The 27,859-nt window shown below is 35.8% G+C and overlaps 1 long non-coding RNA gene across 1 annotated transcript in view; it reads right to left on the bottom strand.

Annotated features, from left to right (window-relative positions):
• The window catches only part of LOC106031057 (uncharacterized), a 66,872-nt gene that overhangs the window by 15,775 nt on the left and 23,238 nt on the right, over positions 1-27,859 (bottom strand). Inside the window, exon 4 of the long non-coding RNA XR_010832360.1 lies at positions 2,224-2,339. This is a non-coding gene — a long non-coding RNA (uncharacterized lncRNA). The remainder of the gene's footprint in view (positions 1-2,223; positions 2,340-27,859) is intronic.

The following is a 27,859-nucleotide window of genomic DNA, read 5'->3' as shown; positions in this document are numbered from 1 at the left end:
TGATTAGTCTTTTAATGCTACTATAATAATAACAGAAGTGGAGTTTTCAGAGGAGTAGAAGGGATTGTTTTTATGTCATTTTGGAAATAACAAGAAGGTAAAAACAGGTCTTATTTGGACTACTGGTGATTGAATGTAATGCTTACTGTACTTAATATTTAACACAAAAAACCTGAAGTATTTAAATAAATCTATGATAACGAATGCTAATTTACAACTAAAGTAAAATTGAGTTAAAAATGAACAATTTTCAAGTCTTACTAGCATCTCAGTCCTTTAAAAGTCTTCCAAAATGAGAACTTTAATTACACTATGAAATAAAATGCACAGAAATTTGCTGCCACAATAGAAAAAGTCATTTTTACCTTTAAATGAAAACACCGAGATCTAGAAATGATTCTGCAAGGAAATTATGCTATCTCTGATATCAAGAGCAATCCAATAGAAGACCCTTGAAATCATTTAGAACCATAAATAAAATTATTAAAAGAAATGGGTCTTGACATATACCAAGGTGATTTTCATTGATGTGAATCTTGCTCTGACACAAAATGGCAATGGAAAAGTACAAACTACAAGAACTAACTTCTTACTGCTGAACAGTTACCAGTTTTACAGCAGCTAAAATTATATTTCACCTATTTGCTGTGGACTATGACCTTAGCTCTTTCATTACAATCTCTTATCCTTTTCTGCATTAGTGATAATTATCTCACCTCCCATGAAACATGGACCCTGTCTTCTTAGGACCATGAAACAGAGACCAAGGAGTCGATAGTAGACAGCAAAGCAAAATAGCACATTCTTCTCCCCAGGCTGGGTCAGATATTTTGATTCACTGTAAATTATACTTCTCAAGCACCCCATCAATATATAAGAAATAAAACCAAAAAATGTAGTTATAAAGAGGCAAAACCAGAAATCCAAATACAAATTCCTCTAGATTATTCAGACTCCAGTTTCTGAATCATAAGCCACATTCATGGTTTTGGCTCTGGATCCTAAGCAAACAATGTAGTGGCACCTCTTCCAATGAGGTTCAGCTACTGCCAAATTGTTATGGAACACAATCAGTCACTTTCCTGAGACGGAGATGAATGGTAAAACTTTCATAAAGAAGCAGCTTACCCACATTGTTTAAGATGAGGACTGTCCCAGAAGATGAGCAAAAAGGATGGCACTCCCTTTTTGATGTGAAATCTCCTCAAGAAGTTTGCTAAGCCCTTTGACTCTCATAAATCAGAACCTGAGCCCTGGCCCTGACTTGGACATCAAACCCAGATTCTGACCTATGTCTAATCCATTCTCAGCACTGCCCACTGAACCTACCTTTAGGCAAAACATTCATTGTTTCTGCTAAAGACTGTGAGAAGATAGGCTGTGTTATTTCTTTCTCTTTTACATAAGGAAACAAATAAGGAAAATGGTAAGAAGAGTGAGAAATGTGCTCTAGCTATAAATAGAATTCCTTAATTGCCTAACCTGCATCAATTAATCCATTACACAATTAGAGTTGTCAGTTCTTCACTATGAAGAATCCTTCTTAACTGCTTCTCCAGAACTATGATTTAAACAACACAACATTAAAAATTTCCATGTGCAGCAAAACACAACCAATTATAATCAGCACTGGCAAATTCTAATTTGACATTAGGCATAATTAACTACATAAGAAATTACCCCTATAATAATGCTCAGTAGGAAGCAATGACATCTTCAGTAACTTGTGCTTAGTACTTTGTGCCATCACAAAATTCATGTTGGTTAAACGATGAAGTAACTAGCTCAAAGGTTGAGGGTCCAGCACCCATGATTTTTTTGGGGTAGCCCAGGTATCCATGGTACTTTCTTGCAAGTGAAACTCTTCTCCTACCATCTTCTACCCCTAGAGAGCATGAGAGGATTCAGAAGAAGCAGCTGAATCCTAGGCATACACTGAAGAGAGCCTAAGGCACAAAATTGACCTTTAATTCTGGTCTCCTTACTAAATGCCTGATATAGGAGAGAGAGTAATTCAAGCATGCTCTTGATGTTTTGACAGCCTTTCAGTTTAACATCAGGAACTGATTTTTCTATTTAATTTTGAAAATTCTTCTCCAATTTTAAGGTCGTCTTCTATCTTGATTTATTTCTGACAGAACGGTTTAATCTTTTGTCACTCTACCTGAGGATATGGTCACTCAAACTTACAGCAGCTTAATGCATGACATGTTGTCAGCCTACCTTGGTAAATACTGGAATTTATTTTCGGGGGCAAATAGTCTTCTGTATTCAGGTCTTCTCCTTGTAATCTTAGCAGTCCTTGTTATATCAACAGTGGGTCAGAGGGCTCACTTAGGCTGGGAAATGAAACATAAAACGTGAAATCAACTTACTAAACTTTGAAAGCCTAGATAACCCTAATTAAAGGCAGTGGATATTTTTGTACTTTGTGGGATATTTTAAACAAAAACAGAAAAAGAAGAACAAGATGAAAAATTACATTAGACCAGGCACTGAAGAGTGAAGGAAAAAGGATGTAAGTGGCCATACTGAAATCTGATGTGCAGCATTTCGCAATCATCATTGCTTCAAAAAGTTGAGTGTGACAGAGAAAATCAGTCCCATATGGGAAATCCGGTGACAGTGCGAAAAGAAAGAAAACTTTCTCAATTTCATAAAATACATTATAGCTATTATCATGCTCCACTTGTAAATCTTTGATAATAGTATTTCTTTATATTTGTATTGTGTGGCTTGAAAAACATTAACAGAAACCTTCAGAATGAGATCTTATCCCCACTAAGGCTGACTAAAGTTTAGCCTCTGAGCTTAAAAGAGCCAGAGTTCATATTTTTAATATTCTCAATTTCTATTATTGAACATTTTCTTTTAATCTTTTCCATTTACAAAGCTCTCTTTGGATAACAAAGCAAACAGGCAGTGGATACAGAAATCTGACAAGGAATGAGCCTCTTTTTCTAAACCAGACCACTACGTTTTTCATTAATTAGTATTTCTCAGAAAGCTAATGATTAGCCTCCCAGCTGCTTCAAACACTTCAGTCTGAAACAACCCAATAAAAACAAAACAAACTTTTTACATTTTTAAAAGCTAGTGGGTCATAACATCTAGCTTTTGTGCAGGCCAACCTGACCAGAAATAAACTGGACAGAAAATTAATATGGAAAGCAAAGACAAGTTATACAGGGAACCACTTCAGACACCAGAGATGACAAAAAATAAGATCAAAATTTAAACTGCTGATAAACTGTGCCCATTCCTTTGTAACAAAGGCATGTTTTTTGCAGTCCTATCCTAATCCTTTTAAGGTTTAAAAAGTTATCAGATAGTACCATATATATGTGCTTATGATAACATATGATCCCAAAACTGTATTGGATTCAGGATAATTCACTTGTAAGCAGACATCCATTTCTGTAAAAACAAAAGTAGTAAAAAAAAAAAAACAAAACACTGACAGAATCCATAAAATAACAGGTGATATTAAATCACTCTCATAAATTGAAATCTCTATGTTACTTTTACTCACAATTTTATAATTTTACATCAGGGATTAGGAAAAAATGCATCACAGATCTGCTTATTTTCTGGTACAAATTTAAGGCTCATTTCCCTGACTGTCTTCACTAATAAATACATAGCAATATGCATATTTAAAATAACAAATTAACAGGACACTTCACTGCACACACTTAACATCCCTGGGGAGAAGATGAGAGAACAAACAACATGTGACAGATGTTAATCACATAGCTTAATGCATTATTGGAAGTGGGTCAGAGATAGCAATGAAGAGCACACCATTGGAACCAAAACAAGATGAAAAAGAATTGGAATAAAGACCTACAATAGAACTGAAATATGAATGATGAATTTATTTTATAAGAGAATGTTAGTTTTGAACATGGATATTTTGTGGAAAGTAGCCTCTCTTAGCTAGCCAGCTGAAGTCAGAATCAGTGTTTAGTTTTGGAGACAGCAATTAAGCAGATGTGGTTAAAATTAATCAGAGAAAGTGAATAAGATCTGATTGATCTTCTTAATTTCATTTTTCATACAAATACTCTGGTCATTTTCACAAAAACATAGAACTAAATCAGGCAGTATCTTTTCAACTTGGTAAGCAAGATGTTAACAAAGATATATCTAACTTGTTTTAATTACTATACAAAATTAGTTCATTTCTCACTTCTGTTCAGCATCTGTATCAACTGCAGCATTGAGAAATGAATATGAAGTTGCAAATGCTCAGAGCTCACCTTAATGATTTTTTTTTTAATAGGAAAGAGGGGTGATCTTGTTGATAAAACATTGAATTTGATTCCAAAGACAGGGATCCATTCTTAATTACTACAAAAGACTTCATGAGCAATACTGAAAACCTAATACTTATTAAGGTATTAACTGCAATGGGCAGTCTTCCTGACTGTAGGGAGGATGAGAAAGATGATGTTTTTACATCAAGTAATTTTGTTCAAAGTAGAATTCTAGGCAGCACATTTTATGCTTACCTATCTCATCTGTACCAGTATAGCTACGTCTGTTGAGATAACAATGATTGTTGTTGCTTTCATTCACTAGAATTTTAATTTGTTAGCAATCTTGTCTCAGAAACACTTTTCATATTGCCATTTGCAGTGAAGATAAAGTCTGAGTTGCCCATAAAAGAGCGGATAATACAATTTCTTCCCCTTTATCCATTTTTATTGTCTCTTTTAAATATAAGTGAACTGGATAAGAACTGTTTCTATGTATTAAACTAATGCCTAGAATAACACGGCTGTGATTTTAACTGGGGCCTCAGCTGACTCCAGTAGCAATAAGAAACAATAATAATAAGTCCTTTGGGAGAGACCTTCCTTTTCTAACCTGTCTTAAATGGAAAGGATTGTGCAATTTAGAGTGACATTTTATCCTACGTTTCTGTAGAAATATATATATTTTTTTTATATTTTTATATATAAATATAATATATATATATTACATTGACAAAATCATTGGCCTTTAAAACTGATTTTGGTTTGGCTGCAATTTCTTACAGTGCTTACAGCACTACCATTGCAAGACAGAGATAAGTAAATTTATGCAGAGTTTGATCAACAAAAATCACAATAGATCCAAACTTCTTTAAAAAATAGTTAAAAAGCTACAACCAGTTCTAACTGCAAGATGGTAGTCAAAAAATAGCAATCAATATCTCTTTTATACTGAGGGGGTCCATAAACTGAAAAATGGTGCCTCAGAGACTGTGGCACTAAATCTAAACACAGGGGTGTAATCACTTCTTTTGACTTGTTGACTTAGTTCTCACAAATGCAACCTAGTTAGTTTTCATTGTGGCAATAGTTTCTTGCTGACATAATCACAGAATAGTTGAAGTTGGAAGGGCATCATCTGGTCCATCTTAAAACAGTATCTCAAGTATTTTGCTCTGGATCTTTTGGAGTCAGGTTTTGAACATCTCCACGATGGAAACTCCAAAACTTGTTTGGGCGACCTGTTCCAGTGCTTGACCACCCTCCCTGTAAAAAATTTTTGCATTCAGTTTGGTGTCCAAGTGAACACCCAGGTCCTTTTCCACAGAGTTCTCCAGCGAGTCAGTCTTCAACTTGTGCTGTTGCATGTGCTCTTACTATGCCAGGTGCAACATTTTTCTTTGTTGAAATTTAGGTGGTCTCTGTTGGTCCATAACTCCAGCTTGTCTAGATTCTTCTGAATGGCAGCATTCCTATTTGGACTGAGCTTCTCTTCCAATTTAGGGTTATCCATGAAGTTGCTAAGGCAATAGACAATGACCCACCATCCATGTCATTGATGGAAAAGTTGAGCAAAATCACCCCAATAGCAACTGCTGAGGAAAGACATTTGTAACTGGCCACCAGTCAGACTTTGGGCCATTGATGACATTGATTGGGGGCTCAGACAGCTAAGGGAAAAGGTGATTAAAAAAACTTTTTGGCAGCCTGGATCTGCACTGGAGTCATGTAAAAGACATTAGCGCGGAGAAATAAAGTTTCTGTTATCATTTCTGGAGAGGTTTGAGGGGCAGAGGTAACTCACTGGTTTGGGGGGAAGACAACACAATGTCCAAGCATTCTTCCTAAGAAATCAAAGAATCATAGAACAGTTTGAGTTAGAAGGGACCATAAAGATCTTCTTGTTCCAACCTCCCTGTCATAGGCAGGGTTGCCACCCAATACATCAGGTTGCCCAGGGCCTCATCCAACCTGGCCCTGAACACCTCCAGGGACAGGGCATCCACAGCTTCTCTGGGCAACCTGTTCTAGTGCCTTCCACCCTCTGAGTGAAGAATTTCCTCCTAAAAACTAGTCTAACTCTTCCCTCTTTTAGGTTAAAACGATTCTCCCTTGTCGTATCACTATCTACCTGTATAAAAAGTTACTCATCATCTTTTTTTTTTTTTTTTTTTATGAGCACCCTTTAAGTACTGACGGGATACAGTGAGGCCCTGCCCAGATCCTTCTCCAAAAGCATTCAGTTTTGCACAAAGCTATATTATATTTACGTAGGATTCTCCACAAACATTGGTTCAGCCTTGCACATGAAATACGCCCAAAGTCACTCTGTCATGACAACTAGTTACAACTCACCCTCTTCCCACGAGAAAAGATCTCCACAAGAATGAGACAGCTCAGGAATTTTATCCCAGAACTGTTTGTGCAATTCAACATCTTGAGTCTACATGGTGCAGGCCCCACTGAAGCACTGTACTACAAAGTATACACAGTTCTCACACTGTGTGGAAGGTGTAGTTGGTGCTCACTGGTTGAAGATGAAGACAAAAAGCAGAAATTTTCCAACAGCCATTTTAGGGCAGCAGCTGCTTCCTTCTGCCAAATTTGAAGTGCCAGCCCCAAAAGGCAGGAGTAAACTGAGTAAGTAATTAACAGAAAACAGCACTGCTTGTGTTGGCTACGTAGGAAGCGAGTATGCCATAGGAAGAGAAGGAAGGGTCTGGGCCACAAATGCAATTGCTCTGCTAGCTCTTACAGAAGAGTGGCCTAACAAAAAAGCCCCAGATCCTTTGTTATATGCCTCTAATTATTAAATAACACCATTAAGGATGTCTTGTACATTCAGGACTTTGTGCTTCATGGTTTGAATTCATGCATTACAACAGATATTGAAGAGGAAAGCTTCATTTTGAAACTCTGAGCTCTGTTGTCATGACAGGGTTAAGTATTCATGGCATAGCTGTTTATATCATTTAAATCTCTGGTGTCTTTTATCTTGCATCAGAGTCTTGGAGTAGATTGAAACTACTCATATTTGTCTCGGTAACTCTTGAGAAAAATGTCAAAACAAAATGTGCTGGAATTCAAGAGGGATATAAATATACAGTTGGATGAGATAGGGTCTATCTTGAGCTTTAACTATCATATGTCAAGAGTTATTTTCTAGTAGGTTTAAAACATATGCTACTTCCCCACTTTAAGTCCAAGACTGAGATGAAGAAGGTGTGTGAGCACAGGAACAGATAATGTTGTTTAATTGAGGGACAGTATGGGGTTCATAAAGGGAGAGAATGCATCCACCAGCAGTAAGCCTGAAACCAAAACCTCAGATGCTAACAGGCCAAATTCTGGAGGGCAGGTATGAAATTTAAGATGAATTTTGTATCCAAGCTCTGACACTGTGGACTTCAAAGAGAAGGGTTTTTAACGTTTCACATGCCAAGTCCCTCATCTGCCAGTATCAGAATGGATGCAAGCTGTCAAGTGCCAGTCTTAGCAGTGGTGGGTTATTATATTACAATAGCTTAAAACTTTAAATATTATTTGTCTCTTTTGAGGTTGTGTCACAAAGTGCTTAGAATGTTTGGACTGGCACTCACTCATTCTGCTTTATTCACACACCTAAGTGGATATGAGACAGAACACAGCTCAGATTCAAACTTAACTGAATAAAAATCCCTGAATTGATTGTCACTGGCTCCAGCACTTTGAGTTAGGTTATGAGAGAAGCTTAACCATGTCTCTCAATAAAGCACATTTTCATTACTTTATCAGAGTAATCCCATAAATTATAATTACATTCTTCACAAAAACATCCAGAAGGAAAATCCTGTGGGAGACTAGTAATGATTTTAAACACACTAGATGAGCAATTTTGAGGAAGGAGATGCAATGGTAAGAGAACATTGCAAGAGAAGAAGAAAACCTCAAACCCCACCTAAATTAAGCATAAAAATAGAATCACTCAAGAAGAAATAACTTCCATCACTACTTCGTCCAGTGTTAAACAAGCAATTTCAGAATGAAATCAAGTAGTTATAGAAGACAATGAATATTTTGACAATGTGATTCAAGTATTTTGATCAAGTATAGCTGTCCTTTTAACTCTGACATTCTCATGAATGGTCTTGGTAGAACTCTTCAGTAAATGGTTTTCTGCCAACAGTCTCAAACAGTTCAAGAAACAATGGTCAGAAAAATAGTAATACCAGAGACTGGAGAGAGAAATAGAACTGCAAGACTTTGATGTGGTAGAAAACAACCTCAAAACAATATGTCTGAGGGGACAGCAAGTGATTTATTCATAGGTCTTGAATACCTGTTTGTGACAAGAAATCATGGTTAGAGGGAATTGCTAAAGTAGCTGAGAATCATAAAACTGACTGTAAAACAAACAAACAAAAAAAAACCATAGTGTTTTGCTTGGGTGGATTCCAATTTCTTCTGTCCTCCAAACAGCCAAATGTGTGGAAAGGGTGAAAATACGTTTTTATCAAACTTGTCAGTTCATAAGAACCCATGAGAACCACAGCTTCTAATTTCACAGATTAACAGGTAATATTTCTACTAGAACTTATGCGTTTCCTTTTGCTACAAAGTATCATTTAAATTTATCCAACACCTAATAATTAATCCTCTCCAAACTAACATTTTTAAGTGTTGTGTGCAATTCTCTTGCCATTCTCTTATCACATCATCCTCTTTCTTACACCATGCACAAATATTTGTTCTTAAGAATTGTTTCCCAATTCCCCTTCAGAAAAGAAAAGGTCAAGAGTATTGTCAGCAGCTCAAGTAGATAAAGCTGTAGTTGCTTTAAAAAAACTACCTCAAGTGCTGAAAACGGAAGTACTTACTTGGTAGGAAAAATCCTTCACTAGTGCCAGCACATCAATTGTTATTCAAAGCTTTCAAAAAGAAGAACCATTAAATAAAACTAATATAGTTCATAAACCTGCTTTCAAATTAAAACAACAAGTTATCAACATATATGGCTAGAGTACCATGACATTAATGAAAGCAATAAAAAAATACTCTAGATAGCCTACAGATGAAGGCTCTAGCCCCAGTTTACAAAGTGTCTGAGCTAGCCATCTAACCCATCGTAAACACTTCTATATAGTCACAATACTTTCATCTTTCTCTGTAACTTATTACCTCTGTTAGCCTAAAGCAACAGGGTTTTGGAAATAAATATACAAGCACAGGACTATTCCATCACTCTATTTATCTGGCATAAAGGAAAAATAGAACAGCTATATTCTGAAGTTGTCTAGTTCACAGAAGTTGCCAGAAAATTAAGCTTCCACAAGTATTCATCATAAGTCAAAACACCATGGAAACAAAAAGAAATATTCAGATAAAATAGACAACTGGATCCCATCTGACATATGATCAGTACCAATCAGTTTTCAGTTTCTTGATCTTGTTTTCTCCAAAAACTGAGTATTTCTCTACCATATGCTCTGAGCACAGAATTTCATCTGCAGCATCCAAAGCCCTTCACAGCATATCCTTTTAGAGCTCTAAAATCTAATTAAGAGTCCAAATTCTACTATCCTCACTCATGCGACAACACCCAGTGGCTTCTATAGGACTGCTAATGTAAGCAAATTGAACATGCTCATGCTTTGGGGCCACAGCACACTTCTGTAGAAAAGGGTCAGAAGAAAAATAAAGGCTACTAACAACAGGCTACAAAGATACCCAGCACACTCAGAAAAGAAGCTCTTCAAAGGAAGCTCTAAATTTTATGTGACCTCTCCTACATCCAACTCTTCATATGTCTTTTCTAGAAAGATAACAGCAAGTCTACACCCTGAAGCTTCAAGAAATAAAATGGCAATTCTACACCCTGAAGCTGCACATTGATGAAAGTTCTGGAAGTCACCGGAAATCCTGAAGGAAGCAGCTCCTGCCAAACAGGGATGTGGCACCAGCCAGAAAGTATGGACTTTTGTGTGTTGCCCTGAAATTTCTATTGAATCTTAAACTGTAGAACGGTACCATTGTTGATTTTCCATAGCATAGCTGAGTCTTACTCTTGCTTAGCTGGAAACTACTATCATTTTAGTATTTTCTAAAAGGTTTTGGATCCAGTCCTGGGTTCTTTGGACTTAAGAAGAGTTACTAGTAAAATATACAGAAAGCTTATCAAAGAAAATAATGCATCAAATAATGCTTTACATGTAGTGAACCTAATAAAGAAAAATGATAGAATACCAGTTTGAGCTGAACAGTTCGACCAGTTCTGCTGCTGACTTTTAATTATTTCTTCTGTGGGAGAGTACTGACAACCCCCATGGAGAAACTGAATGAGAGATAAGAATCACATAACTGAAAGTCAAAAGTCTAGACTTTGGCCCCAATTTGTTTTATTTTAATATAGTTATTGCATAATTGCTTACAAGGATCTTTTGAGTTCTCACAGCTCCAAGATTTATATAACCCTTGTTACCTAGTATTGCACAAGATGCATAATGCCCATAAAAACTGATAACAATAAGAAAATAATAATAATAATTCTGAAAAGAAAGTTGATGATTTGTGGACACTAACAGACAAAATTGATTAATATCATTGTGTTGATGCTATCCTACTAGTACTCAGATGTGCAAATGTTTCATGGTAAGGAAATGGTAGGTTTATTCTTACAGCAATCCTATCTTCTGTAAGTGGATCCAATGTCCCCTCTCATACAACTCAAAAGTGAGTTTTGTTACATGAATCCAAGGTGGAGAGAAGTATAGTCTAATGATGCAGAGCAAAATGCTTCAGTCCTAACCCTCCTCTTCAGATGTAAGATATTTGCTGTTCATCTTTCTTACCTGTTGGTATTAAATGTGCATGTTGCTTTACGTTTCATCCAGAAGCCTCGACTTTTCATTTGGATATTAGAGATGGAGTCTGTGCACCTTAGTGTCTTGGAAGAGTTGGACATCTGAGGCTTTTTGAATAAATCCTTCTGTGGACTTGGGTCTGAATGTCAAACAAACTGTACTGAAAATAAAACTTCTAATAACCTTTTGGCACCAGCAATGACAATGTCTGTTTAGAATGGCCTTTTGAGAACAAGAGAGTATATCCATTTGGAGCTTTTGATCAAATTCTGTAACTATTACATGCAAAATAAAACCATTAAACACGTTATTTTAGACTAATGTTTGAAGATTCCAGCTTTCACCTATGTGCGTTTATGGTGTAATTTATTAATGTGGAAGCCATCGAGGGTGAAAAGAGTATAATTAATTTCACAAAAAGTCAAATAATGTTACAACCATATGTTTAGCCAAGTTCAGATGGCCTAATAGTAATAAAATAAAATGAAATAAAAATGTTCCGTGATTGAAAAGTTCTATAATTTTAAGAACAGCAATGTGAGGAAATCCAAGACGTATCTCCCACAGCTGCAGAACTCAGTTATATTATACACATGATTACACTGTGCCTTGGACAGGGAAGTACTACTCCCACTGAAGCCAACTACATTACATTTTCCAACTGTGTGTGTGATAGGTCAGATTCTCAACTGATATAAATTAACCAATTCCATTAAAGCCAGTGACAAGCTGGACTGATTTACACCAAATGAATATTTGGTCTGATCTCTTTCCTGTCTTGCAATAATTGCATGATCAACTTATAATGGCTCTTGGAAACCAAGTACCTTTGAGCCTTTAGGTTCTAGGCATACTGCAATAATGGGGTCACATAGTCTCCTTTTTCCTCTTGCAGGTAATGGGGCAAGATGTACTCTCCAAAAAGACATTTTGTGGCCCAGGTCTCTTTGCTCAGACCCATCAGAATGGCCTGCTCACCCATGACAATGGTAGAAGCAGTGTTAAGGACCTCTAGGTCTGAAGAAACAGCACTAGAAGTCACATCTTAGCCTCTGCCTAATACTCCTGAACTGAAGTGGCTTAGGTGAACATTACAGGCTGTAGATACATCCAGTATGCATGCCCTGCCTACATTCTTAGTAGCACTTTGCAAAGGAAAATACTGATAACCCTGATCTGGTTGTTCCTGTGGTGATAAACTTTATAGGATAGGAGCTCCTTGTCAAGAGCAAAGGCACTAGAGAACTAAGTAAATAAGTATATGATACACTCTCCATCCTCTAACAACTCTTTTCTGGTATTCACACAAACAAATGTTAGCAAGAAAAGTGAAGCCATCTTTGCCTTTAACAGTTGGCAACTCCATAAATACAATGCAGAGTCATTTGTAATGCACAAGCTATTTGGGGTAATGAATCATTAATTGATAAAGTAAACACAGTATTATAAGAATGCTGGAAATGTTTTTGTTCATGTTCAGCATCCTTTGGGAACTTCTTGTACTTTGCTTAAGATTGCATCTCAGGAGGATTTTTCTCCGCTTAAAAAAAAAAAAAAAAAAAGGAAAAAAAGGTCATTTATTTATTTTGAAATCTACAGATACTTTAAAATGTAGCTACAAGAAAGAATGCTGTCCCTTTTCCTTCTTTCTCATTTCTTTCATATGAAGAGCCAGCAGCAATATCAGCATCAAAAATACAATGGTAATTAATTACGTACGCCTCAGCATGAGTCATTGTCATTTACAATAACAAGGGAGCTGACATCCATTGCCATCATACTGGGATGAAGGTGATGCTGAGGGGATTTCACTGTAAATGCAAACACTGAAAGACTGCTAACGTGGCATTGAGTCCCTGTCTTTTGAAAAAGTCATTTCTTGTTAGTTTAATCAGTTTTGACAGAAGAGACATAGTTGTTTATCACCAGTCATCTTTGTGTAGTCAATTACTAAAAAAGTATCTTTACCTGCATGACAGTATTGTTTGTAAGAAAAAATACTCATAATGCAACCAAGACCTGCACCATCAAGAGCATGATGAGATTCTACACAGCCACATTTTATTGGTCAAATCGTTCATTCTGTTCTTTCTCCCCAGCAGTCCTCAACATTTCTTCGCCTGCTAACCAAAGTAGTTGTTTGCATATAGAAGTTTCTTGTACTGTGTATTAGAGTAAAGCAGTCTCCCTTCATCACTAGTTATCTCTGTTCTTGACACAACCCTCTCCTCTTGCCAAAAAGAGCTTCTGAATGATGACAATAAAGGTTATATAGGGAGGTAAAGAAAAGCAGAAAGGAAATCAGGTCCAGCAATCCTCCTCAGAACCTGTCACACATTTTAACTAATATTTTTATCTTTCCACAGGAGGTTATTTGACAGGAAGGGCTGGAACAGGAGAGAGGGGAGAGAAAAGGAAGGCTTGCTCTGTGTTTGTGTGCATTGCCTAATCAATCTTCCTCTTTCAGGTTGCAGAACAACATTCTTCACAGCTACACTGCAGCATCTACCTGAAAGTCCCAGTTAAGACCTATGAAAAAATCTTAACTATTTCTGCAGTGTTCTAGCCTTTCTTTCCAATGAGGACTAACATTCATCTTGCCTGCTCTTTCTTAGGCTGAAACAGAATTCTCACTAAGCTTTTTTTTCCACTGAGTTGCAAGCCAATTTTCCTGAACTAAAATTGTTGGCAAGATGATTAAATCTGTGAAAGCCTTCTAACCGTACAAAGATAGGGCTCTGAATGCATGTCCAGATCAGTTTGCAGACCTACAAAACTTTATAGGGCTGCTTGTGCACAACAGCTGTTGTGTGTTTTTTTCCCCACACTAGTCATTTTTCTTGTCTGAGCATCCAGATGACAATCAAAAATCAGAATGACCCAGATGAGTGAACTGTTACAGTTTTCCAGTACACAGAAGGCAGAAAGAAGGACACAGCATGCCATGGAGAGGAGCAAGAGGACAGGTGATGTGGAGCATTTGCTTTAGTGGTGCACATGTCTAGTGCGGAAGCTTGCAGCAGTGAGAGCACCACAGTACAAGCCTGATGATCACCCTGGATATTTACCTGAAATTATCCAGTACCTCTGAATTGAAATTTCTGTGTAAAAGACATCATGACTCTCTGTGCAAAGCAAAAATCAGTTTTGAATTGCTGTATTACTGAAAGAATTATTTTTATTTTTTAATCTATATTGAGCACTACGTAAACCTTTAAAAAGAAAGAAAGAAAGAAAGAAAGAAAGAAAGAAAGAAAGAAAGAAAGAAAGAAAGAAAGAAAGAAAGAAAGAAAGAAAGAAAGAAAGAAAGAAGGAAGGAAAGAAACAAAGAAAGAAAAAGAAAAGAAAAGAGCAAGAAATGAGAAGAGAATCTCAGAAGCTTATATAATGTTTGACCAAGAAATTAAAGTCTCTTGTGACTGTGAGTTATCACTTTTTCTTTGTGTTTTATTTTCTATATCTTTGAACCCAAACTTTACCAGTAAATAGATATTATTTTGTATTTAATGGAAGACTATTTCTCCTACCAAGGAACATTACAACTGTCTTCTTCTGGAGATAGACTTATATAGACTTATATAACCAAACAGTTATGATAATTCAGTTAACTAAAAATGAACATCCCTCCTGATTTCAGGGTGAGCTTAGTCCTTTTGAAATCAAGACATAGAAAATGTATATTTAGAGTATGTATTACTTAGCAATATCTAAATGTTATCTTTAATCCCTAAGAATACCACGCTAGTGGGGTATCAAGTCTCAATTTTCTACATGGAATAAGAATTACTTACTGCATAAAATGTTTCATTTGCATGGAAATACTACAAGTTTGTTAAAAATTCCACCTGAAAGTGTTCATATCCACTTACAAACAATATTGCATGTTTTTAATATGATAGAATAATCAGATGCAGTAATTTTAAAACATTAAACATTTTTGATTTTGATTTCCTCTGATGTAAGATTTTAAATGTTCACTTTTTCAGATAAATAGATCTCTTTTGATTTACAGCACTATGTTTTCAGGAGTGGGATGGTTTGAAAAAGCTGTTCTTAGAAACAGTTTTGTGGTTTGCAAAAATCTAATAAGAATGCCTATACTAAAAAAATAAAATAAAATATATACTTTCTCTTCTTAAAATTCATTATGCTTTTATTCCTCTTTTTGTGAAACTTTAAAAAGTTAAAAATTGCATCTCCATACTGAAGTTCTAAATTTCATTACCAGCTGAGTTAAAAAATATATCATTTTGAAAGATACTTCACTTTCTGTATAGAAATGTAACAAGGAAGTTTAAAAACCTAAACCAAACTAAAACACAAACAACAAAAAAGAATTTAGCAAAATAATGTATCTAGCTCTGAAAAAAATCCCATAGTAACTTCCAATTTAACAGAAAGATATTACATTTTTCTGTTCATAATAAAAAATATGTTTCTCAATTAAGTTGCTTTTTATTCTAAACAGAACTTATCTAAAACTAGAATGACAATGACTGTTGTAAAACCTCAGTATTTCAGATGTAAAAAATGGGGGAATATACTGTGTTGCACAAGCCTGAGTGTCATTTAAATGAGGTCTTCCGAAATCTGGTAGTTGTGAAGGCTTTGAAAACATCTTTAGTAGAATTGCAAGGAATAGCCTTGAGAATCCACTGTAACTTCATCTAACCTACTATATAAACTGTCAACTTTTCATGTCGCATCTCGTCAACCAAAGTGAGCGTACTCACTTCATGAGTTTTTTCTTTTCTTACAAATACTTGCATGTTGTGCATAAACATTATGTAAGTAGCTGTATTAGAGTCTTTTACCATAGGCCAAAATCTATAGGCCTGCTCAGTTGCTTAAGTTTTGAAGAGATTCTATTCAAACTAATATCTTAAACCATATTAATTTTAGTATCACAGTGAAGGCAAACCAGGAACTAATGTGTGATGTTGCATTTCTAGGTTTTGGGAAGAGCTGAGTAGATAATGTCTGTTGAGCAAAGCAGAACTAACATGATTTTTCCACATAAGAGTTAATAACTGAAGCAATTGAAAAGTGTAGGTATCCCCTCCCTGTATTTCTCTGGTTGTACAGATACGACGTATTTGTCTTATCCTTTAGTGATATCTGATCCATCAGTAGATAAAAGATTACTACAAAATAATTTTGTTCAATTTTAATAGGGCAAACTTTGCAACCGGGTATAAAATGGGAAATTCTAATCTTAAACACATCGGTGAGAGAAAAGCAAAATATATGGAAATAGCACTACAGTTAGGTATCACTGTATCTGTCAAAACATATTTAGCCCAAGCTACTGCTATCACTTTATCCCTCACATAACCTCCTCCTTAAGTACCATAGATTCTTTTCAATGGTATTTCTGATAGGCATTAACTCAAGGGTTGTACAAAAGTTTAAGAGCATTCTATAGAGAAAAATTATAACCTGAAAAACATTAGAGCTGCTACTTCACTGTTAATAAGGGACAAATGTCATTTGTAACCACTTAGAGCTTGTAAACAGCATTACCTGCCCCTTCACTTAAACAGTGAGCACACAGCATTGTTAATGGGAGATCTGCACAGAGAACAAATGCAGGAAGCTTCTTTAATAATAAGTTGAAAATTGTGTATTATTGGTTCCTTGCATTCCGTATCGCTATATAACGAACCAGGTAGCTAGTGCCCATAATTTTAGAGTGGTTGTTAGACTTCAGAGTTAACAACTACAGAAAAATGACTAAAGGGCAGTTCACAGTTCGTGGAGATGCACTAGCAGTCATTGTTCTGTGCTGAAAGGTTAATATGTTTTTTAATGTGTTTTTTTTTGGGGGGGGGGGTTGTTTGTTGGTTTGTTTATTTGTTGGGGGGTATGCTTTTATGGTTATTTGCTTTTGGGGGGGAAGAGAGTCTTCATTTTCTGTACAGTATGGAAGTTAGCTAAACAGGATGGTCAGCTACACCACTCATATATGGAAAGCAATTACAGAAAGACCTTCATTATTACTGAAAAAATGAGAAAAAGAATTTTTGCATATAGTTTTTCAGTAAAAATTTCCTCAGCAGGGATTACCATGTATCTCTTGCTTAGGGATGGTTTAATACACAGTCCAAAGAAGAATCTGATACATTGATTCTCTGCAGTGAACAAGAGAGATCTACTCAGGCACAATCCCTAGCCCAAATTTGAGTAGGTCTGTTAAGTAGGATATACCATGGCCATGGAGCCATGCAACCAGAGAGTCTTATCTGTCTTCCCTGTCACAGGTATCTTCCTTGAGATTATTAAGGGAGCAATTATTTACCTTCCTTCAAATCCACCACAAGCCAGGAAAGAGTTAATGGAATGCTTTCATTCCCTGGAATGGAAAAGACTTAATTGGAAAAGACTTTCTTGAGTTCAGAAACACATGGTACCAGTAGACTGGACTCCAAAAATAGGAGGTAGCTGCAGCTGACCTGCTTCTTCCTCTCAGCTTGCTCCTGAACCAGTAAACTTGTAACCTGTAGCAGTAATACAGTACGCAACTCAAAAGAACAGGCACTGAGCGTGGCATGGCTATGCTGTGTTAAGGACTCACCAAAAAATTGCCTTCGAAACACAAAGTGAACAAAGCACAAGGTACATTGCTAGTCCATGACAGCTCAGAAACACCCGTGGCAACCTTGCAGGTGTTTGAGCAGACCAGTAGTGTTGGGAATTGTATGGAAACTTCTCTAAATCCAGTGAGACTGTGAAGACTCAATCTTTTCTCTCTTATCTTTTAAAGAAAGCCTGGGCTAAGTAGATGCTCTCTTCCCACTGTTGTGTCATAAGAAAACTCTCAAGCCTCAATGTGCAGAGTTGCCTAGAATTTGCATTGTCTTATTAGAGTAACTTTCTGATTTAAAAAACAAACAAACAAACAAACAAACAAACTCTTCATAATGTAGGCAAGCAGCACAGCAACTCACTAAACCATAGGAAACATTATTTTGCTCCTTGTACAAAAATTGAAAAAGCTAGGAAGAGAGATGTGTAGACTGTTGCTCAGTCAGTGAGCAGAACTTAGAATGCATGCCCTGGAACCAGCATTCAATGCTTACAGAAACATAACAATACAAAACAATGACAAAGACATTTGAAATATTTTACAATAGTGAAAATATGTATGCAAAGTACCAGATTGGTTAACATTTGGCAACATTAAATAAATGTTATTGTTTTAATTAGTTTCCTTTTCAGTTCATGCATTGACTTCAGAAAGCTGTTACTGTGTTTTGATAGACAAAAATGCTTGCTTTCTGCAAGAACAGCATAACATTAAAAAAAAAAAATCTTTCTCCCTTTTTTTCTTGAAAAAAAAAAAAAAGATGGTTTTGTTCGTCTAGCTATAAACCAGCATATTAGTTTAAAAATAACTTAGGAAACTATGTCTTTTTTGAATTGTGATTTTGCCAACACAAAGAAATAGCTCATATATTTATCTATCATTACAGACTGGTTATGGGAACTAGAAAAAGGAATGCAATGATAGGAACGTTAACCTTTAACAATGGTTGACCCATATTTGTTCCAAGACTTCAGTTGCACAATGGGTCTTTTTATGATAGCTTAAATTGTCTTTTCTGATAGCAATGTTTATAGAGTTAGCTTGAGATGACATCTTCTTTTCTATTTCTCAGGGCTTTAGTAAGGCAGGGAAAGAATGCCTCTACATAAGGAAAACTAGACAGGAGCAATCTCTGTGAGTATCAGGGAAATGAGGAGACCAGACATTTGGTAAAGATTTCCATTGAGCAAGTCAGCGTTCCCTGCCATCTCCTTCCTAAACGCTTGCTGCCAGAGAACTTGCATCTGCACTGTCAGACTCACTGGGGCAGATAGGAGCTTAGATGATTTCTTATCCTGCTTCCCACCACACTTATCCCTTTTCTGTTCCTTATGGACCTTGTCCTTTGTACTTTTTACATATTTCTCCCTTCCTTTCCATACTCTTCTAAGAACTGATAGCACACTCTGACTAGCCATCTTCATACTACATACTGCTTACATACATGTCACCACACATGACAACATGAAAAAGTCTGTGAAAAGTGTCTTTTGGAAGCATATAGCATGCGCCTAGATCTAAAGATATACCAATAGTACATTTTACTTTGCTTGAAGTTCAAAAAAAAAGATAACCTACTATTTAATCTTCAACATTATTGAAGTGCTCAGTAGTGTGTTTAATATTTTAAATTGTGTTAAAACTATCTGAACACTTAAAAGGTGCTTTTGTAAAATTTAAAAAACAAAATATTTCAGGACATTTTTCTGACGAAAGCACTGTGTCATGATTGAGATGAATTTGTAAAATAAATAAATAAATAAATAAATAAATAAATAAATCTTTTATCTCTCTGAACTGTATATTTGTGAGGGTTAAACATTACAAGTGTGTCTGAAGTCAAGATTTTTCTTTCCCTCCCCATTAGGCAGCACCAAAACTTTCTGTAAATTGTGATATTCATTGTAGTAGCAATATGCCATTTCTAAAAGTCTGAGTTTTAGCCATGTCAGGAGAAATAAGTCCTACTTATTGTAATGTGAAATAAGTTATATGAAGTTAAACAAAAGAAACAAAAGACATTATAGCAGTTATGCTAATTGAAGCAATTCTTTGCACTTAAAATCATTTTCATTCAAAAAAAATAGAGCAAATATTTGAATACATGTAGAGGTTTCACATTTAGATAGGACTCATAACTGTATTTACATATGAATGTACATCTGAGGTTAATTGCAAAAGCTTTCTGTTCCTTTTTTTGCAGTTCTCAGTCATAGGATTTGTCTGGGAAAACCTGACTTATTTGTGGTCAAAGTTAGATAGGATTCAGCTATCAAGCATTTTAGACAACAAAATTAAATGTTGTTTTTCAAAATCAGCTTTTTCCAGTTGTCTGGAAAAAAATATATATATATATATTCCTAGTTTTATCTGGATAGTGAAGACAGCTGCTTCTTTACTGAGTTATCAACAAAGTCCAACAAAGGAGAGAGTGGTACAACATCTACATTTATGTTTTGGTTCAGAGCAGTGGTGCAGTTTTTAAACAAATTTCACAGTCATCCCCAGTTGCTGAGCATTATCAGGACTCACAGAGTGATTTCACTGCACATGGACTAAATTCCTTCAGGAGGAATCTGAGCTGGATACTTTGCTCCAGATGTGCACCGAATGCACTCCAACTCCTACCAGGGACATGGGGTCTGGAGCAGATCAGTACTTTGGACATCTTCAAACCACATGGCTGGGGACTTTCACTACAGGGGACCAAACTAAATCCAGTCCAAAGCAATCCCTGCCACAAAGCACAGCTAGTGCTGATAATGCAGCATCAGCACCATCTGCTTTGGATTGCTCTCTGCTTCTACTGCACCTAGCGGTTTTCTGGTGTCAGCAGCCAGAATGGACAGTCTGACGGCTACTAGGACTTGGATACAGCTACCATAAGAGCTAAAGCAATACTTACAGAGAGGTGTTCTGAGTCACATACATAGAGAAGATAGTAATGTTCACAGCTTCTAACTTCTGCACTCAATACTAATCAAGCACCATTTTTGCATTTTAAAGGTTTATTATGGTGGTCTTTGTTCTTGGTATAATTCCTGGTTATTTTTACCATATATGACCTGAGCTCAGTTACACTGTTTCTCTTCAAGCAATTACTTTTTTATTAGTTAAGAAGCTGTATTTGTTCAGTGCATCTTCTGGAAGAGCATTTACATATTTCCTAGGGATATTCAGTTTTTCTGAGACCATCTAAAGACCTATTACCTAGCCCATCAGCTCTTATCCTTTCAAATGTGTTTCCACAACAAGTGGGGCATCAATCAGTGACTGATTTGGAGGAGGAAGAACTATCACCAACTGATTAACACACTCAAAATTAAGCTGTTTTCTATAGAAACTGTTTAAAGTGTGCTTATTTTTTACGGGATTTTTGTACAACAGAGCACCTACATTCTGGAGACTTTACATCCCAGAACCAAGTCTCTAGCAGCAGGGGCTGAATTTCCTTGATTAGAAACAGTTATTATGTTTTATGGACACATATTGCTAAAGATTGTAGATTTCTGTCCCGGTTTACAAAATGATTATAAAAAACAAAAGATGCTTTCCGTATATAATGAAGTACCCAAAATTCTAGGACTGATTTACTGTACACAAAGCTCCTAATTTGGAGCATGAATAGCCATTTGAAAATCTAGAGAAAAATACATTATATCTTGGATTTGGTCATGAATTTTGTGACTTTGGTACTAAAAAAGCTACCCAAGAAAAGTCAAGTTGAAACACAAATTCCCTTTAAATGTCACCATGCTTTCACTGACAATAACTCATATAAGTAACATTTAGAAACATAAATTATAAAATCATGTTCTACTTCTACACACCCCAAGGTCTCTGCCCCTCTCTTTGGATTTGACTAACATGTCTTGGTATTTCTCAGAGAAAGTCAATCTTTTAAATAAATCATGTCTCAAGTATTTCTTGATATTTTTTGATCTCTTTTGGAACTGTATCATAATTTAACAGGGAAAAAATGACTATCCACTGGTATTTTACCTAATATTTGTATACTAGGTTACATATTTGATCTGGATATAAAGTATATTTGCACTCCCAATATGACTCTTAATTTTTTTTATATAGTTTCATATTTATAACCTGTCAAGAGATTCAAGATCAAATCTCTTACTTACCAAGATGATTTCTATCGGCTTTTCAAACACATCCTAAGATAAAAATATGTAAGACTTATTGGACATAATTACAATAGTTATTAACAGTGAGTAAAACGACACTACTGATGAAGTGTCCCATTTACGTGGATCTGTTTGAATAAAACAGAGTGGACTGTATATCAGATTCTTTCCTGCTGTGGGTTTTGGCCATGGCTATACTTTAAGTCTTAAAGAAAGAGAAGAAAAATTGTTATACTCTTCAACTGCTGCTATTTACTAATTTGTATATTTAGATTTTAAATTCAATGGATCAGAGAATTAAACAGAATAAGAAAATGTTGGTTTTAAGGATCAAGGCCTTAAGGTTTTATCATTCTAGTTTAATGTTATACTCAGTCATTAAGCAATAAAGTTCTAGTGGGCTGTAGTGCTATGAAAGTTCATACAATCTGGAGATCTTGTGTCATTTTTTCTTTACCCATTTTGGCCCTGGAGCATAGCATTTGACTCACAAGGAAAAACGTGGCTCTTAAACCCATAATGATAAGTGAAATAACTTAAGAGCCTCTTTTTATGTAGGTCCCTATATTCACCTTTATCTTGGTAGCTTAATTTTTTCAGTAGAATGTGCTCTGCAAACAGTAAAATGTGTTCTACAAACTACCTAATGATCCCTAGTTCCCCTTCCTTCATCATAGGCTACAAAACTTAGCAAAATAACCATATGCAGGTTTGTTAGTAGTAGCAAAACTGGAAATTCATTTGTTGTTATGTGATTCTTTTCTAACTAGGTGGAATGAAAATAACTTTACAGTTGTTTGAAATATCCATTTTTTTTATTTCAAACACATAGTACTGTGTTGATTTTAAGGCTAGAAGGGACAGTTGTAATCAGCTAAAAATGTTCTTAAGTTTGTAAATCAAAGTATATTTTTTAAAACCATAACATGGTTTTTAGAAGAATATCTAGTCACAGTTCAAAGAGTAACAAACATCTAATTATTCCTCCTATCTATATGGTCAGTAATTATCGGACTTCATTTACAGTCACATAATACTTAATTTTAATACAGTTAACTCCAGTCCTTGAATTTTTTCCACCTTTGTATGACTAAAACCTTTTGAATCCTATAAACTTTGTTCCTGAGTTTGTTGTCAGAAGACCACAATTACATTAAAATAAACTCAATTGGTTTGCTATATTTTTCAGTCAGGTTGCAGCTCTTTTTTGGAATCCCTGCATTTTGCTAATACACTTTTTCAATAACAGGCATCAAAATTAAACATGTTAAATCTGCAATATTGCATATCATCATGAATTTTTCCTTTGCCTACTCAGTATTCCTGGACTCATACATCCACAAATGTGATCACATATGCACATAATGGAGTGGAAACTCATTTATGGCAAACTCAATCCTATGTTCATTTATTGCCTCTGCTAATGTGTTTAGAAGTAGCTTGGATTTAATCACACTTTACATCATTATGAAACATAGCTATATTCAAAGACATAGAGGACCACACTTAAGCTTCTTGTCCAACACTTCACCTTGACAATACATGTGTTAGTAAACTTTCATTGGTTTACTCATGTTAACTTTGTTAAGGTGAACAAGTAAGAGAGGTCGAAGAGTCATAATTTGGCCCAAAGAGTTTTAACAGTCAGGGGTAAATATCCCTTTAGAGCTTGATCCCTCACTGCCACTGGAAAGGTCTTTACCATCATCAAGAGCTGCCTTAGGCCCATAGGGCACAATTGGGCAAATAATACTGTATGGAGCAGTACAGGGTTGACACAGCAGATAGGGTTGTCCCGCAAGTGAGGCCCTGGTTCTTTCCAGCAGTTCTGGAAACAAAGCAATTTGCTACTCCTTCTCAAATGTTTTCAGCCTGGTCTTTGCCGGGACATTGAGATTTGGGTAAAAGAGCTTACAATGTTTTTAAAATACAGATAGAAAATGAAAAAAAATATATAAATATCTATAAAACTCTCAGAGTCTTGGAAAAAAAAAAAAAGTAGAGCGGGAGGAGGGGAAGGGAAGGGAAGATAGAGAAAAACATGTATGAGAAAATATCAGGAAAAAACTTGTGAAGACCAGTTCTCTTTGAAAAGGCTCTTAATTTAATCCACTGTTTCGCTAGGGTGCAGTGAATTAGTGGTCTCAGTTGAGCTCTTGAAAGCAAAGCCACAAGCACAATGGGCTGGATTCTGCCCCAGATAAGCCTACCATATACTCACTTCCGATTGGGAACAGAATGAGACCTAATAGACATGTTTTAAGATGCTTTCTGGTAATTACCACACACACATACACAAAAAAAAAAAAAAAAAAAAAAAAAAAAACAGGAGACTGCAGGGACAGTGAGCAAATAATGAATAGGTTACACTGACTACAGACTTCTGTGTTTGCATAACAACCCCCAATATATTTGAACAGTGAGGCAGACCATTCCCACCATGGTTACGTGAAATATCATAAGCACTGTTCTACAGGCACGAAAGAAGCCTTGAACATGGCACCAGCTTTTTTGTAACAGAGATCCACTCCAATGCTATACTCACCATATCCAAGAAGACAGTTGAAGTCAAAGAGCTGAGGAAGACAACTGAGCTTGACCCTACCATCAAGATTCAGGGTAGCAGCTTCATATTGCCAGATACCCTTCAGAAAGTTCAAAAAACAACCACCAAACTGGTGAGATCCTTGTGAAAGAGTGAAGACAAACATCTCAAGTTACCAACAGAAGTACCAACCATATTTTGCACTAAAGTTGTCTACAGTTTAAGCTGGTAAACTCAAATTATTTAACAGAGCTATTTTGCATTTTCACTAATCCTTTCACACACTTTGACAGGACCTTGGTCACTATCATTTGTATTACAGAATTTTCTTTCTGAGCAATCCCACCAGAGATGTTTATATAATAAAAAGAAGCACTTACAGAAGTTTTCCTCATTGTCACCATGATTCTCCACAATTAGCACACATCTATGAACACTGTTCATACAAGATAAGGCACAGGCTTGAGACTAGGAACAGAACTGCTTTACGATAGATAACCTCTCATCAACAGGTTAGGTTGCTTGCTTACCCAGTACCTACTGTAACATCCAAACTTCTTGAGTGAACATTTTGATGCTAGTTTCAGCTAAGGCCAGAATCAGGAAATGCAGAGAAATATGAATAAAACAAAACAAAACAAAGAAGGAAACTAAAAACATGTTTGTTGTGACAGTAGCCTGATACGTGGTTCTGTTCAAGTTTAAAATGTGAAACCAAGTCAAACCTTTTTTTCTTGAAATATTTTTTCCAATAATTAGTAGGTCAAGTAATCATTTACAGTAGCCCAGTGAAATCAAAGTTGTTCCTAGTTTTGCCAGTATTTAATTTGTCTTATTTTGAGATGAGTCAGTCCCTTTCACCCCTATGGTGAAGGAAAGCCATGTGGTATGAATGTAACCCAGTTCAGAACATAAATAAAAAACCAACCTGAGTTCTTCCTTGCATTTGTCTAAATAGAGGATATTATGATATTACAAGATGCTGCTCTGTGAGCCAGGAAAAACCTGAAATAGTAAAGAAAGAAATGTACCATCCATTACACAAGCAGGCATGCAAATGGAAACTTCCTGGTGCTAAATCTTTCCCCAGTGAAACTCTAAGAACAAGCCCAGTCTCACAGCTAGTGCCAGTCATGGTGAAAGCTGCTTGGACAAGGCTCCTGTTGTCCTAGTAAAGTCAAAGCCAACTTTATAAATTTGTATTGAGATAATCTGTTAGTTCCCATATGATCAGAGTTCTACCTCATCACATAGCCCATGACGCAGTCTCACTTTCCCTAGAAAACAGTTTCCAAAGCAAACAGACAAGTTTTTATTTATGTAGAGAATGGACACACGAATCTTCTAATGACCTGAGGTGAAGTGGGGAGAAAACACAACTTTTAGTCAGCTGAAATATATTTCTGTTTCATTTAATTATTTGTAGCAGATTTAGATTTGTTTCTCCTACTTCGGTCTCAAAGCTTCAGACAAGTACCAGTCACTGTACATGGAAGATTAGCACAGATAGATATCAAATGACTTTTTCTGTGGTTTTACTCATTCACTGAAATTAAAATGAGTCAACTCAGCCAGGAAGTTAAAATGCATCAATCAAAATAATGTGTTTCTACTTACAGAAGTCTAATTAGCAATAGACTAATACCAGACTGATTCTTTTTAATTCTTTATTCAGTTGCTGCTCAGCTCCTCTGCTGTCCATTAAAAAGCTTGTACCATTCAGAAGGGCTCAAGATTTGCAGGCCATCCTGTGTTTCTTTTGTTCAGAAACAACCATCCCAATCTTAGGCATGCAAATCAAGTAGGTCCCCAGTAAAAAGCTTTCACTAAATATGGTATAGTCCTCATTAACACTGTATACTTCAGTATAATCTAGGGAGAGTAGTGGGACTGTGTAAAATGATATATATATTTAGTTTAAAGAACATCAAAACAGGTGTTTTAACTGCCATCAAGGTCTTCTTCCTTATAGTCCTAAGTATCCTTTATAGTCCTTCATTATAGTCCTATAATGATTAGGTTGGTTTATGCTTTACATCCTAGGAGAAAAAAGCAAAGAAGAAAAGCAACTGTCCAGCAAAACCCAACCTTCTAAATCTCTCTATAGACTTTGAAAGTACAACAAGAATAAAAATAAATAAATAAATAAATAAATAAATCTGTTCATAATCTCTGAACCAAAATTAAATATTAGAATGCATTTTTTTTATTTTATTGTTTGTGGAAAACTTCCTGGAATGTCCAAAATAAAAATAAATAAATAAATAAATAAATAGATCTAGGATATATCCAGAAACTTCCTCAGGCTAAATGGTAGTTATGTCTTGAGTTATATTAAAGGCATTTGAGGAGTAGTTTAAGTGGATTGGTCAACATAATCACAAACTCAATAAGTGAAAAAACTTATCAGGATTGCCTGACCACATTAAACAAACATCAAATAAGAGGAATTTAAGTAGTATATGCACCTGAGAGACTAATCCAAGATCTTTGAGATTGATAGATTTGGTGTCATTTATCTTGATATTTGCATTATGATGCTTATCCAGAAAAGCTGCTGAAAACAGCTTTTGACAGTGCAGGTTGCACAATATTTGCAGTATAAGGATGGCTGTTTTTTTCCACATCATGCTTTGCAAAACAAACCTTGATCTCTTCTAGGCTCTTCTCTGTATCACCCGATGTGATGACACTTGCCAAGAGAACATGCTTGAAACACAAGATTCTGGATTTGCTAACTGTATGGTCCCATATAACAGCACTCAGCACAAGCCAGATGTTTTCTTACTTGATTGCCTAATGATAAGGAAGTAGCAAGCACTCCTTCCAACATACTCGTGCATCTAATGGCAAAAGCCCCAAAACTGGTTGGGTTGTAGAGCTACCCATAGCAAATTCAGAAGTAGAACATTCTAGACTTTTGTCTCTCCAACTATATATAGTGAAAAATCACTTGTGGAACTGAAGTCTAGATCCACATATATCTTGCCAACAACCTAAACAGCACAATGTTCAGAAATGTTCAGACTCTGTATTTTTGTGTAGGATGTTTTCAAAGAAAATGGCCATTGCTCAAAATTATGGAAATGTAGATTTCATTGGATAAAATGCTTTTCTCGTTCAACACACAGCAAAGTCCTGAAGTAACATAACAAAAGCTTAATAAAGAGCATAAACAAAACTAACAGGAATTCCTCTAGGCTGAATGTTAAAATAGAGCCAAAACTATTGAAAAGTCCGGAACCCAGACAGCGCCTAACTAGTTCACAAGTTCATTCAGGGTAGGGAAGGGGGGAAATGTGGTCAGACACTTCTGTCATTTTGAAGAATATCTGTGCGACTTTGACAAACAAAACAAATGTTCTCATTCAAATACACCACCAATTATTTAACTTACTTCCCCTTAATGTTTGGACTTCAGCTGCCTGAAAGACTGAAATATTTTGTCCCACATGCATTTTTGGTGTATTGATTTATTTGTATTCTGA

This window comes from Anser cygnoides, chromosome 1, assembly GCF_040182565.1.
Source record: "Anser cygnoides isolate HZ-2024a breed goose chromosome 1, Taihu_goose_T2T_genome, whole genome shotgun sequence".
In the NCBI taxonomy this organism is placed as follows: Eukaryota; Metazoa; Chordata; class Aves; order Anseriformes; family Anatidae; genus Anser; species Anser cygnoides.
This window is presented reverse-complemented; position numbering and strand designations above follow the sequence as displayed.